Genomic DNA, 15,428 nt, shown 5'->3' on the forward strand with positions numbered 1-15,428 from the left:
TTTCGTTAATCTATCAACGACCACCCAAATAGCATTCTGACCATGTGGTGCCGGCGGTAAACCTATCAAGAAATCCATAAATACATGATCCCACTTCCACTCTAGGATGTAAAGAGGCTACAACTGGCCCGCTGGCCTCTGGTGCTCAGTCTTTACCAGTTGGCATGTCAGACACTACTATACAAACTCGGCAATTTTCCTCTTCATGCCGCTCCACCAGTAAGACTCTCACAGATCCCTATACATTTTAGTACTACCTGGATGAACCGTGTACAAGGACTTGTGATCCTCCTCTAAGATCGTCCTCCTAATGTCCATAACTACAGACACGCACAACTTGGAATGGAACCTCAAGGCGTTGTCATCAGAAATACTAAATTCCTTCCCTTGTCCATCCTATACCTTAGCTATTAGCTCTGTTAATTCTGCGTCATCTCTCTAAACGATCTTAATCATTTCCTATAAAGTAGGCTGCACAACCAGATTGACAATAAATGCCCGGTGATCACTCTCCACTAATTCTACGTCGAGCCTCTCCAAGTCCATCATGGTCAGATGCTGAACCTTCATAGCTGTCAATGCTAGTCCCACTAATTTCCTACTTAGTGCATTAACTATTACATTTGTTTTCCCTAGGTGGTAATTGATAGTGCCTTCATAATCTTTAATAAGCTCTAACCACCTCCTCTATCTCATGTTCGTATCCTTTTGAGTGTAAAAGTACTTCAAACTTTTTTTATCGGAGAATATCTCACATCTCTCACCATACAAGTAATGTCTCCAAATCTTTAATGCGTATACCACTGCTGCCAATTCCAGATCGTGCGTAGTTCTTTTCATACTCTTTCAACTATCGGGAGGCATAAGCTACAACCCTACCATGTTGCATCAATACACAATCGAGCCCTCTCAAAGACGTGTCACTGTAAATTACATAACTATCACCGCCTAACGGGATGATCAACACTGGTGCAGTGACAAGCCTCTACTTCAATTCTTGGAAGCTCTACTCACAACTGTCATCCCTTTCAAACTTGACATTCTTCCTAGTCAAACGCGTCAAAGGCCCTAATAATGTTAAGAATCCCTCAACAAACCAACGATAATAACCTGTGAGGCCCAATAAACTCCTGATTTCCTGAACGTTTTTCAGCCTGACCCAGTTCACTACTGTAGTAATCTCGCTAGGATCCATTGAAATTCCATCATCTGATATAACATGCACTAGAAATGCCACTTTCTTCAACTAAAATTCACATTTACGGAACTTGGCATACAATCTCTTTTCCCTACTATTGATTTTCTAAATTTTTAATAAGAATCTTTTTAAAAAAATTAATAATAAACACTATTAGTGACAATTTTCATAAACCATCGCTAATAACAGAGTATTGGTGACGATTTTTGTAAATTGTCATTAATATAGTTAAATAAATTATTTTTATATTTTTTAAATAAAAAACACTATTAGTGATGATTTTTATAATTTGTCGCTGATAATAGACTATTAGTGACGATTTTCATAAACCGTCACTAATATAGTTAAATAATATGTTTTTATACTTTTTAAACAAAAACATTATTAGTGACGGTTTAGAAAATTCGCCACTAAGAATAGACTATTAGTGACAGTTTAAAAGAACCATTACTAATAATGTATTATTAGTGATGATTTTTATAAACCGTCACTAATATTGTTGACTTTGTCTACTAATACAATACTATTAGTGACGGTTAACTAACCGCTACTAATAAGTGTCTTTTAGTGTAATACCCCAAACCCTGAAGGATATGAGATGTTTACTTTTTACCATTAATTTACAGTAGAAGTAAATAAACTCGATTATTATTAAACCAAAACGTTAATTAATCGTTTTACAATCATTTATTCCAAAAGAAGAAAAATTACACAAACATAATCATCTGACATCATACTAATATTACTAATTAAACTTTCTTTTTCTATTCCCACCCGTATGATTGCTATGTCTGATTTCTGATATGTCATTCAGAGTTATCTAAAATGTAAAATATGATTGAGGTGAGACGATGCTCAGTAAGTAAATATGATTATTATTAGTGTGTGGTTAAAATGAACTTTTACAATTTTGTAAAATAATATTTAATATTATAACTTCAAAATTGTTTTTAAAATAAATGTAAATTTAAAAATTTCTGCATAAAACTTTTACCATCAACTACAACAATAAAATATAATAATCATATACTGTAACTGTTAAATTAAACTTTTAATTTTAAAACTGTAATTAAAATATTTAATTATATACCTATTAAGTCTTGACCCGGAACTAGGTATGCACTTAGGAGAAATCCACTACTTTATATAACCACTCTATAAACAGTATGAGTGCACTCTGATTCGTTTAAATTTTAAGTTGCGCTATCGAACATTCGTAATTTTTTGTATCATCTAAGCCATAAGGGGTTTTGAAAACATCTTATTATATAATTTGTACAATTAAAATAATATCATGAAAATTTCATTTCTACTCATATTTTTGTGAAATGCGTAATGAAAAAAAATAAACTCATCCACACGATTTTCGTGTCAAAAATATTTTCTTAAATATAAATTAATGTTGTAAAAATATTTGAGGGGTTTAGAACATTTCTTAACTCAAAAATAAATACAAGTATATTAAAGATAAAATTGGTATAATTAAATATGCATAAAAATATACTCAAGAGAATTTTATGAAACTAACTAACATAATCGAAATTTACTTACAAATAAACTCGGGTATAATTTTTAAATAAAAATATAACATAATCAAATTTACTTACCTCTTACTTAACATTTTGATATGATCACAATGAATATCTCAAAAAAAATGAGATAAAAAAGAGTAGGTGAGTGAGAATTTTAATTATAACAAAAATTTTCCCTCCACCACTAATTCTTTCGCTCATTAATCCTTCTTTTCCTTTGAAAATTTTTTATAAAAAATGAAGATTGAGAACTTCCTATTTATAAGAAAATTTTGAGGAAGAAAATATAATTTGTAAAAGTGTGAGGAGAGGGGTAAAATTATATATATTTTTTTAAATAAATAAATGTGTATGAGATGAACTAGGTATGGGATGGGGATAAAGATCATGTGGAAAAATGGGAGTACTTGACGACACTCCCATTTAATTAATTAATTAGTTATTATTATTATTATTATTATTAAAATCATTATTATTATCATTGTTATTATTTTTAAGTTATGCTTTAGTATATATATATATATATATATATATATATATATTTGAAAAAAAATTAAGTTTAAATTTTGAAAACTCATATGGGCCCCATGCAACTTCAAAACTCAAGTGGATCCTACGTAACTCCAATAGTTCTCACATGATTTTATGGGCCTTACATAGTATCGGGACTCATGTGGACCCCACACGACTTCATGACTCATGTGGGCCTCACACAGTCATGTGGGTCCTGTATAAGATACCTATATTATTATTATTATTATTATTATTTCTACAAATTATGTGAGTCAAAACATATATGTACGTGTACAAGCGTTGTCTACCCTATTTATCCTATAAAATTCTATTTTGACTAGGCCAACCTCTAGGGAGCGACTGAACCGCAATGGTCTCTGAGCACTTGCTTAGATAAGGTTTTTCTTAGGCATCAAACATGAAATCAAGGATTCTAAAAGAGAAACAGTTTCGTTTTGATAACCATTATTATTATTATTATTATTATACATTTTTTGGGTTATTACATTTAGACGACCTGAAATCGTCACTAATACTCTAAGAAACGTCGCTAATATTTTCTTAAAATAGTTTCCGCACGAAAAATGATTTCCTGTGATAGTTTAAGCAGGAAAACTAGTTTTTAGTAATGAATATATTAGTGACAGTTTTAGAACTGTCACTAATATTATTGTATTAGTGACAGTTGTCAAAACCGTTACTAATACTCACACCAGTAGTGACAGTTTTTAAAAACCGTTACTAATACTCACACTATTAGTGACGGTTTTTGAACTGACACTAATATTTTCGTCACTAAAAATCAGTTTTTTTGTAGTGTTAATATATTGTTTTTTTTTTTTTTTCTTAGTTGGGGTTCTTATTACTTGGTTGATGCTATATAGACTAATGGAGAGGGATTCCTTACCCCATACAGAGGGCAATGTTATCATCTCAATGAATAAGGAGTTGGGCACCAACCTTAAAGTGCAGAAGAATACTTTAATACGAAATACTCCCAATCAAGAAATGTAATTGAACGATGCTTTGGGATGCTTAAGGATTAATGGAATATTTTTAGAAGCCCTTCATACTCTCCAATTAAAACGCAATGCTGCATTTAAATGGCATAAGCTCTACTACATAATCTTATAAGGAGAGAAATGCCTAGGGACATTAGAGAACTCCTATGTGATATTGAAGAAGTTTGTATTGAAGAGGTTGAAAATGGTGACGCTGAGTTTATTACAATGTTTCATCTACGGATCAATTGAGCAATTTCAGAAACCTTAGCTCAACAAATGTTTAATTCTTGGAGAGTTAGATATAGATAATGATATTTTTTTAACTATATTTGTCCTATGTAAATTTATTTTTGCCAAATGTTTGCTTGAACTTTGTATTATGTGTTCACTAATTGTTTTACCCATAATGTATTCACAAATTGTTTACTTTGAATTTTTATATTAAATTTTACTAGTTATTTAAAGTGCTTATAATGATTAATTTAAAAACCATGATAACATTTGAATGCAATAGGATGGACATAAGTGAAAATATACAATTTACTTGTGGTAGAGAAAAAGGTAAACGTCAACGGACACATTCTGAGGATGAAGTTTTTGTTGATTGTTTGTTTGAGTTGTCCATATATAGATCCTCAATGGAAAGCAGTCACACATACGGAGAAGATGCTTGCATGAAATATCCTTAACTGCGACCTGAATGCCAGTCCTCACATAGAGTTAGGGGTGAAAATTTTAAAACAAAAATTTCATGCAATATCTGAAATGTTGGGCAAAAGAATATGATTTTGTGTGAGAAACAAGCTTATAATGAATGGTGCAAGGTAAGTTATAAATTATACTTTTCAAAACTACTAAATTATTTAAATTATTCAATATTTATTTTGTATGTGATATTTTTAAATGATAAGGGCACAAAAAGCTAGAGGATTATATGGAGTTTCCTTTCCACATTTTGAGGCTCTTGGAGTGGTATATGGAAAAGATTGGGCAACCAATGATTTTGTCGAAATATTTGTGGATGTTGTGCATAATATGGAAGAAGAAGATACAACCAATGTTAACATTGATGAAGATGATGTAGTACATGTTGAAGGTGAATCAAGTACCCGATCTCTTCATTCACCTAGGATACCATCTAGTAACTCCAAAAAGCAGAGAAAGGACGAAGGAAATTGGCGTAAGGATGGCAAGGGTTCAAAGTCTTTTAGTGACCCAATGTTAAAACAATTTGAGAATATGTCTGACATTTTTGGGTCTTTTGTTCATGACATAGTGCCACATTTGCTACTATAGCTAGAGCAATGATGCGCAAAAATGAATTACAGATAGAAGTAATAAGGTGGTCGAAGAATTGTTTAAATTAGAAGGATTAACTGGAGCATGAATCATTTAGGAAGCCGACATACTTGCTTCTGAACCAAGTAGAGCTTCAATGTTTTTCTCTCCTCCTAATCATCTTAAGTAACATTATATTACTGACCGATAGATCATAGTATAAGAAAAACTAGTGCTAGTCATTAGGACTATATATGGGTTATTTGAACTTAGATAATTAATGATGAACTTATTATTTTAAGTATTTTTATTGTTTTTAGAGAGTTATGAATTAAAACTATCATTGCAGTTGTAGTTTGTTGGGTCTTTTATGTTTGAATTTATAGAGATGATGATGTTGTTCATGGTATTTAATTTTTAATATTTCTTATTGTGGCTTAACCATTTTGTTTATGAAATTATTAAATTTTATTATATGCATAAAGAAATGTTGTTTTAAATTAATTTTCTATAGCATATTTGTATATATTGATGATTGTAATTGTTGCATATATATGATTATTGCAAATCTTAAATAGACAAATAACTTTGAACATGGATTTATTCAATCGATAGTTGAAGAGGATCATGGCAGTGTCATACAACATAAGACTTTAAATCACGTCTTAGATAAATATTAAAGTATGTTAACCCATAAATAAATAAATAAATAAAGATTAATTACATTTATTTAAATTTAAATTGTTGGGAATACTATGGGATGCTCTAACAAACAAACTATATGATATATATGGTATTTTTTTAATTTATTACTTTTCATACTTTCTATTGAAAATTATAATATTTTTATATCATTTTAGTATTTTTAAATTTATTGCATTGTATGTGAGCTAACCTTTTTGATGCAACTATTCATTTAAGAGACAAAATATTCTTGTGATTTCTTTATGATTGTGTTTTTTTTTTTAATTTACTTAAAAATTAAAGAAACATTAATGTATGAAAATTATTCTTAAAAGAACATTATTTTTTTTAATTAGGGTAAAAAAAAGGTGATTTCGATTCCTATAAGTAGGTATTCCAAACAAAAACATTTGATTCTGATTCCGTTTCTCTATCCAATCAAACATGAAACTATAATTTGTCATTTCTATTCCAATTTTAGTGCATTATGATTATGATTCCGACGCTGATTTGAGTCGCGAATTAAACAACCCTTATAATATTAGAGTTATTTTTTATGGCTAAACTTTGTCAAATTTTAAGTTAAATAAAATTATAGCTTCAGAGCGACCAGAACGGGAAGGCTACTAGGGTGGCAAAACGGGTTAACGGTTCGGGTTCAGGCGGGTCATAAACGGGTCAGGGTTAAATGGGTTCTGGTTGACCCACTTATTAACGGTGACTACTATGTAAACCCAAACTTGATTGTTTAATAAATGGGTCACCCATTTAAAAAAGATAATATATTTATTTTAAAAATTTGTAAACATTTTCATTTAAAAAAAAAAAAACATTCCTTCATTTAGGCGGATCTAAACAAACACATATCTAGGCTTGACAAAAATGGGTCAAAACTCGACGAGTAACCCGTGACCCACTCGTTTAAACCAGGTTAGGATTTAATATAAGTCAACCCGTTTATAAATAGGTCAATCCGGGCCCGACCCGTTTATTAAACAGGTTAGCTGGGTTCAGATCGGGTCACCTGTTGGGTGACCCGTTTATTTGCCTATTATACGCACTGAAACAAGTAACCCTAATTTCTTACCCACACCCTCTGCCCTCTGCCTAACACGCCGCCCGTGCCCCACGCCAATACGCCATCTTCTATCTTCCTCTTCCAGGCAGCCTAGCAACTGCAGCACCAACACACCCTCACTGCATGCCATCGCCGTCTCTCAAGAGTCAAGCCTCGTAGACGACAAATCCTCTCGCCTCTTGCCGCTGCTCTCCTCTCGAGCATCTGTAGATCCTCTCGCTAGTTGCCTCACTCCATCTCACTCTCAGTCTCCCTCCCACTCTCAGCCTTAGTCTCCCTCTCACAATCTCACCCTCAGTCTCCCCCTTCCTCTCACTCTCAGTCTCCCTCTTGAGTCTTAGCTCTCACTCTGTGTCTCCCTCTCTTGGCTCTCTTAGTCTTACTTGATATGTCTAAACACTTTTTTTTTTTACATTTTATGTTTTTTTTTAAGATTTAATAAATAAAAAAAGGAGTACTTTTCTTTAAAAAGCAATTAAAAAAAATTAAAATATATAATAATTTTTTTAAATGGGTAACCCGTGATCTGCCCGTTTATTAAACAAGCGGGTTAGGGTTTACATGGTTGTGGTCCGTTTAACCTTGACCTGTTTATGACCCGACCCATTTACGACCTGCTCAGACCCAGGCCGTGAACCCGTTTTGCTACCCCTACACATATCTACTAAAAAAAAAAAAAACACTCCTTCATTTAGGCAGATTTGAACAAACACGTATCTGCTTCTTTTCTTAGAAGAATAATTTTTCTAAAATAGAAGAACACCTCATGTCCTCTACTACTGAGATCCTCACTTGAATCTTGATTTTATTGCATGGTCACGTGGGGGGTATTGCGATGTAAGCTTGTGAGCTGCAAGTATGCAACGGATGGCGGCTGATGGCTGCTTAAAGGCTATGGGGGAGCTAAGGAGAGGCTTTTGCTAAAGCACCACTCCTTGCTGCTGTGAGCGTAAGGCCTAAGGGAGACCCAAAGATGAGATGGCTAGATTGAGATAGAGATTACTCATATTAGGGAGTGAGGCCGAGGGAGAGCCTGAGAGCCAAGAGGCTTCTGCTGCTTTGCGTGCTTTTGCGCTCGTGTTGGTGCGACTTGGGTTTGGTCTCAACTATCAGTTTCAACTGCTCATTGAGAGTGCGTGCTCAGGAAGCCTTCCACACATACCACACTCCACTCACCCGTCGATCCAAACCCGCATATAAATAGGTCGAGTTTGGGTTGACTCATTTATTAACTAGGTTAGCATGTAACCCAAACTCGATTTAAATAGGCGGTCCTCCCTCTGTTTTGATCCGTTTTGCTAGCGAAGGCTGCAAAGTTTTTTCCCGATTTATCTTTATTTTAAAATAATATATTAAATAATACCCTGTTTGGGAAAATATTTTTCTAGAATGACGTTCACATAATCTCACTGCTTGGTCCAACGAGATTTAAAGGGCTAGACAAATCAGGTGTTGATGCGTGTCAAGGCAAATCTCGCTGGACTAAGCAGCGAGATTGCCTGGGAAATGGAACAGCCGATTTGTGTGCGACGCGTGGCAAATCTCGTTGCTTGGTCTAGCGAGATTTGCCTTGACACCCTTCAACTCCTCCTTTTTCCTTCACTTCCCTCGTGAACACGCGATCATAGCAGAGAGCAGAAAGTCTAGCAGGGAGGAGGATGGCAGCAGCAGCAGACTAGCAGGTGGTTGTTCGTTATGGTAGGTGACCGTTCGGCGTAGCAGGTGACCCTTTGGGAGCTCGAGTAAGCTATAAAAGGGGAGAAATGGGGTATGTATTTCTTACCCTGAGTCTATTTTGTTTTCATTGATTATTTTTAATTAATTTAAAATGGCTTTGAAGATTTGTTATTATAGATTCATAATATAGTATTTTGCTTTCGATTTGTTGTTTGGAAGCTGCAGCCAGAACCTCCAACTGAGGTAAGACTTTTATTTCATTATTTGTATTTTATCAAATTAAAATTATTATATATTGATTTATTAAATATTGTTGGTTAATTTGCTTTATAACTATAGCAATAGTACAATTTTTTTTTAATTATTAGCATATAAATTTTTTTCCAGTGAGGTGTTTTCAATGTGTAAATGTAATTTTGCTACTAAAATCTTTATAATTCTTATTTTTTTGTTCACTTAATGATCAATTATATTTAAATTTTTTTTTGAATAAATTTAAAATTTATTATTTGTTGGCACTTCTAGATCTAAATTTGTTTTCTAAATTTTTTTCAAAAGTCATGTTTTTATTTATCTAAATGAATGTGTTTTATTTGCTAATATTATTTGCAGGTACTACACTTTTATTGATAATTTTATTATATTGCGCAATAATTATAGTGGTAAAATGATTTGGTTTTAAAAATTAACGGTGCTTTTAAAAATTGATTTGATTTTGAGTAGTGGTTTTGGTCAAGAAAATATGCATCATAATATATAATATTTAATTAAAAAATACAATATGAATTATATTAACTATAAAAATAATAATTAAAAATGGTGAAATATTATTAAAAAAATTTCACAATCATATGTTAATTCACTATATGATATAAACATGCAAGCTTACCACATACATTTATACATACACATACTCTCATACTTATACATGTATACAAAAATATATATACAAACTCACATTCACGTGCACATATATGTATTGTTGTTAATTAGAAAGTAATAATGTGAATTATATTAAGTAGAAAATAATAATCAAAACTTCCTTTCATTTGTTATATGTGTTATGTGTAATTGAATTGACAAGTATCCTATAATCTAATGTTCTAAATTTGGTATTAAAAAGGCACAAAAAGCGTTCTTTTTTGTAAAAATGCGTTGGCCTCAGCATGTAATGTGTTACCCTTTTTCGAATATGGTATTTTAGATTGAGCCTCAACGCGTTTTAAGCATGCCTTGTGTTGAGGATAGCTTCGATTGAGCTTTTTAAAATATTAAAAAATACTATTAACAAAAACTAATAACGAATATACAGTTAAATATACTATGTGGACATGATTAATCTGGAACGTCATTTGCATGATTGATGCAATATTGTGAAATGCATGCTGGTAGTTGATTAGGAGTGCATGCTAATTGAATTGAATGCCACCTGCATGACTATTTCAGTGACTTGTGAATTGCATGCAGTAGAAACTCATAAGATATTTGGTGCACAGTCTGTGATATGCAGGATGAGAGAATGTTCTGTTTATAGACGACATGCTGCCGAATTTTTTATAAAATTTTTCCAAACCAAAATATTCAAAGTGTATAAACCATGTATTGAATGATTAACAAATGTTGCATGCTATACTTTATTTTGAAGGATTACTGCATAATTAATGGAGTCATGATTATAATTGGTTAGCTTACCATGAATGGGAATAATTGTAATGTCATACGCTTACATATATAATTTTGTTATTTGTAGGTATTTTCTATTTCATGAGAGTCGATCTAAATGGTATGAAGCTGAAACAGTGTTTATGGTATCGATTGTTTAGGACAAATGTTTTTTTTGAACAGTTGCATGGATGAGATATGATCATTTTTTAAAAGGAAATTCTGCCGAAATTTTTACATTAACTTGATACTTTGAATGTGTATGAAAGGTGTGAATGAAATTTGTGAACATATGGTATCGATTATCTAGGAAAAATGTTTTCTTTGAACATGTACATGAATGAGATATGGTCATTTTCTTAAAAGGAGATTCTGTCGAAATTTTTACAGTAATTTGATATGTTGAATGTGTATAAAGTTGTGAATGAAATTTGTGAACATACTGGTATCGATTGTTTAGGAAAAATGTTTTTTTTGAACATGTACATGGATGGATATGATCATTTTTAAAAGAAGATTTTGCTGAAATAAGTGTTATTATAAGTGACATTTGATTTTATTTAAATAAGTATTATTATTAGTTTTAAATATAATTTAAATTAGAATTATTAAGATTTTTAGTTAACAATTTCAATAATAATAATTTTTAATTAATATTTAAATATTTTCTACTAAATAAAATAATATAAGATTTCCCTTTTCAATTAAAAATAATTTTATTATTAGTGTATATATAACTGTCATATTAATTTATGATAAAAATAATATTCTTAATTAAATTAAAAAATTTAATTTATTCTATGTAAAATTTTAAATTAATAAATGGTTCTTGGCTCCAATAATTTAATTTATTATTATTATAATAAATAAATAAAAAAAAGAGAATACAAAATTAAAACAGTTCAAATTGTAGTTAAAATGATTTTTGAAAATGAAATACTTAGGATTATTAATAAAAAAAAATTAAATACATAGTAAATCTCGCTGTTTGGTCTAATGAGATTTGTTTAAATCTCGTTAGACCATACAGCAAGATTTAAATGGTAGTGCAAGGATAAAAACTGGTCTCGATATGTCACAAATCTTACTGTTTGGTTTAATGTGATTTGTTTAAATCTTGCTGAGTGGGATTACGTGGGGTTGGAAAATATTTATTTAATATATATATTTAAAATAAATACAAACCGGGAAAAAACTCGAAGGCTGCACTAGTGTCCCTCTGTCCACGGGCTGGGAACATACGAATTGTTCCATCTTCTCCGCTGTTTCGCGCACTCATCTATGAAGGCCGTTGCCGTTGTTCTCCACTGTACGATCGCGCAGGTAAGCTACGTTTTCGATGCTTTCTCTAATTCTCCCTCCCTCTATCTGCATTCTCACCATTGGACATGAGGACATCAGCAATCATCAGAGCCCGACAATGGTGTAAATTTGCCGGACGAGTCCCGTAGAAGTCTGGGGTTTCTTTACTTCACATTGGGGATTTCGAGGATGCTTTTTCTTCCCTTTTTTTTTTTTTTTCCCTTTCTTTTCTTTTGAGGGTTTTTGTTTCTTATTCGGATTATTTAGACTTTGAGGAGAATATATATGTGTGTGCATTATATATTGTAGGGTTTTTGAGCGATTTAGTTATTTATCAGATTATTACGGTGCAGGGGGAGATGGCGTATATAAGAGTCTATGCAGTTCCATTCTATTTTGCGGTCGTTTGTGCGTTCATTTGTCTGCTTTGGCTCTTCTGCGGTGGAGTTTTGGCGAGATTAAGGTTCGATTAGAACACCCAGTTTTTGCATTTGGGTTTTTTCTGTTTTATATCGAGGAAAAAAAAATAAAAATTCGTTTCCATTTGATTCTGTTGTTGGTTTGCTGTCTCTGTTCTTATGTGTGTCTAGAAAAAAATATGCGTTTGCATCAGTGTTGATGCACTGCGGAGCTTCTCTTTCCTCTATTGGAATGGTCCTATACGATTAATTGATATTTATATTTATTGTTAAGAGACATTAAGAAATCAAAGACTTGCTACTATTTACAATTTTGTATATGCTTGAGTAATTGTTTTTTAAAAAAACAGAAGGTTGAATAATGATAGCAATTTGTTTCCTTTATAAAGGTTTAGTTCAAAATATTATTGTGTCTTCTTATTATGTGCATGTGTATGTATAATAATAATGACAAAGCAAGGAGAAAAGTTGTGAGTTTAGCTGCTAATACATCTGAAATGAGTCTTTTTGGCTTGTTGATTTTATGTTTGATTATTATAACCTCGGTATTTTTAATAGTTTACCGCTTAAAAAAGAAAATGAACCCTAAAGTTGGGAGTTGTTGGGTTGGACTTTGGAGGGATTGAATTGGTTTAGAAAAAGGTAGGGGGATGTTGGGACATTGAAGGCCAAGGAAGATGGCCATTCTTTATGTTGCTAATGCTGGTGGGTGAGGGATTGATCCTGAATGTGACTGAGTTTTTCTTTTGTATTTATAATGCGGTGGAGGGAAGAAGCAAAAATCTACGACATTTATCGTCCTCTTATCATGTACACTCAGTGTGAACATGATTAAACATTTCATGAAATCTCTTAACCTTATTTTGCTTTATTATAACTATTATTCATAGCTCTTAATTTTAGGTGTTTGAAATTTTGTTGTACTCCATCGGTTGCCTTGTGCATTCTTTCTTGAGCTATTGTCTAGTACATGATTCAAATATTGTTTTCATTTCAAAGTATTCAAATGAAATATTGTGTGATCTACCGTGTGTTATAATTTTTCTATTCTTAATAGCCTCACCGCATAGCACGAGCACTTTTCTAATATATAATAGTAATGATAGTACTCTTAATTTAATCAAGATTTCCCATCTTGCGAGAAAGAGAATGAAACTTTCATCCTTGCAGCTTGTGATGAATATGAGAACTCAAATTGTCCAACTTGCCATACTGCAGGAAAGATTTCCCCTGTTTCATTTTTCTTGCTTCTAGGAGCCTGTTTGGAACTTGAAAACGTTAGAGAAAGGAAAAGAAATAAAGGAGGAATTGCCATTTTTATGTTTGGCTATCAAGGAACGTGTGAAAGAAAATAAAATATGTTAACAAATTACAAACCAATAAACAAAATATTAATTTTACACATCATTAATGTTTGACATTTCTTAATTTTTAATCATATTAGAACAAAAAATCATTTTTAGTAACATTTTGATAAATAACAATAACAACAACAACAAACCAAGCCTAAGTCTCACTAGGTGGGGTCGGCTACATGAGTTTGTTTCCGCCAATTTATGTGATCATGGGCAATTTCCTTTGACAAATTCAAGGCTATTAAATTCTTACTATCTCATTCCAAGTTGTTTTAGGTCTACGCTTACCCCTTCTATTGTCTCCCATAGTAACTAGCTCACTTCTCCCCATTCGCACACTATTTAACCTACATTACAAATGCTCAAACCATTGAATTCGTCCCACCCTTATCTTAACTTCTACAGGAGGTACGCTTAACTTACTGCAAATATGTTCATTCGGAAGTCTATCTTTTAATATTATGCCACTCATCCCCCTTAACATTCTTATCTTGACAACTTTTATTTTTTGGATATGTTGTTTCTTAGTCTTTCAACATTATGATCCATATAGCTTAGTTGGTCTTATAGTTATCCTATAGAACTTCCCTTTCAATTTTAAGGTTATTCTATGATCAAGCAATACACTTGAAGATGTATCTATGTGCTTTGTTCTAGTTGGGTTCCATGATAATTAATTTCCTAATTAGAAGTTAGAATTTTTTGATCTCGTTTCATTTTATCTCAAAAGGGTCATTGTAACACTTTGGTTTTTATTTCTTTGATTTGAGGCTGGTCTCTCTCTCTCTCTCTCTCCATATTTAATATGATCGACTTGCACATTAGCTGCTCCTCCAACCTAATTAACCAACATTTTCAAAGGTGAATGTGTGAGGCAAGGTGTTTTAATCGTTTAAGAGACGAAACATAAGCCTTTTGATAATTTTATTTTTAGATAAATTATGTATATGAATTACATATACGTTTAAAAATAAAGAAAAATTAAAAATTCAATGTAAAAAAAATCAAATATAATTTGCAAACTATTTGTTGGCCATCCAAAAAAGATTAACTTGAATTCGTAGTTGTTAAAGATTCAATTTGTGAATTGAAATCCTAATTTTGGGATTCGAGAATTGCATTGAATCATAAGATTTGGTAAAAATCTCCAAAATTGATCCAGATGACGTGCATATATTGATATACAAACAAGCAAAATAGTAAAATGCAATTTAAATTTTGATAATTAAAAAAAAAATCACATTTCATGTGTATGCTTTCCCTAAAAAATATAAAGTAATGGAATGAGAGAAGAAAAATGAATAAAAAATGAATTTTTTTTTAAGATAGTAAAAGAAGGTTTATAAGATTGAGGAAGGGAAGTTACAGCCTAAGGGAACAAGAGGACCACCTGAAAAAATAAAAAAAACAGAAACAAAGCAAAAAATAAAAATAAAAAGCAATTTTTTTAAAAAATAAAATAAAAATCACATAATAATACTCCTGACCAAGAAGCCACTTTTCAAGCATTTTCCGTCATAATTCACCAAGCACTTTAAATTTGCAAGCTCCCTCTGACCCTTCTTTGCTTTGTACTTACCCCATCAAAGCGCATTTCAATCCACCAGCATCACACATTTTTAAATCCAGTTTATCCATTATATCTTGGGCTTTTAACTCCTTCCTAGAAATCACCTCCACTAGTGTAGGAAAAATTCTATCATTGCGCTGCAGTTTATCATGCAAC

General features: G+C 31.8%; 1 long non-coding RNA gene across 1 annotated transcript; it reads left to right on the top strand.

Annotated features, from left to right (window-relative positions):
• Window positions 1-11,824: 11,824 nt before the first annotated feature.
• LOC131144805 (uncharacterized) lies at window positions 11,825-12,735 on the top strand. Its single transcript, XR_009133913.1, has 2 exons — window positions 11,825-11,949; window positions 12,282-12,735. It is a non-coding gene; the product is annotated as an uncharacterized LOC131144805 (long non-coding RNA).
• Window positions 12,736-15,428: the final 2,693 nt, after the last annotated feature.

This window comes from Malania oleifera, chromosome 1 (genome assembly GCF_029873635.1).
Source record: "Malania oleifera isolate guangnan ecotype guangnan chromosome 1, ASM2987363v1, whole genome shotgun sequence".
Classification (NCBI taxonomy): domain Eukaryota; kingdom Viridiplantae; phylum Streptophyta; class Magnoliopsida; order Santalales; family Ximeniaceae; genus Malania; species Malania oleifera.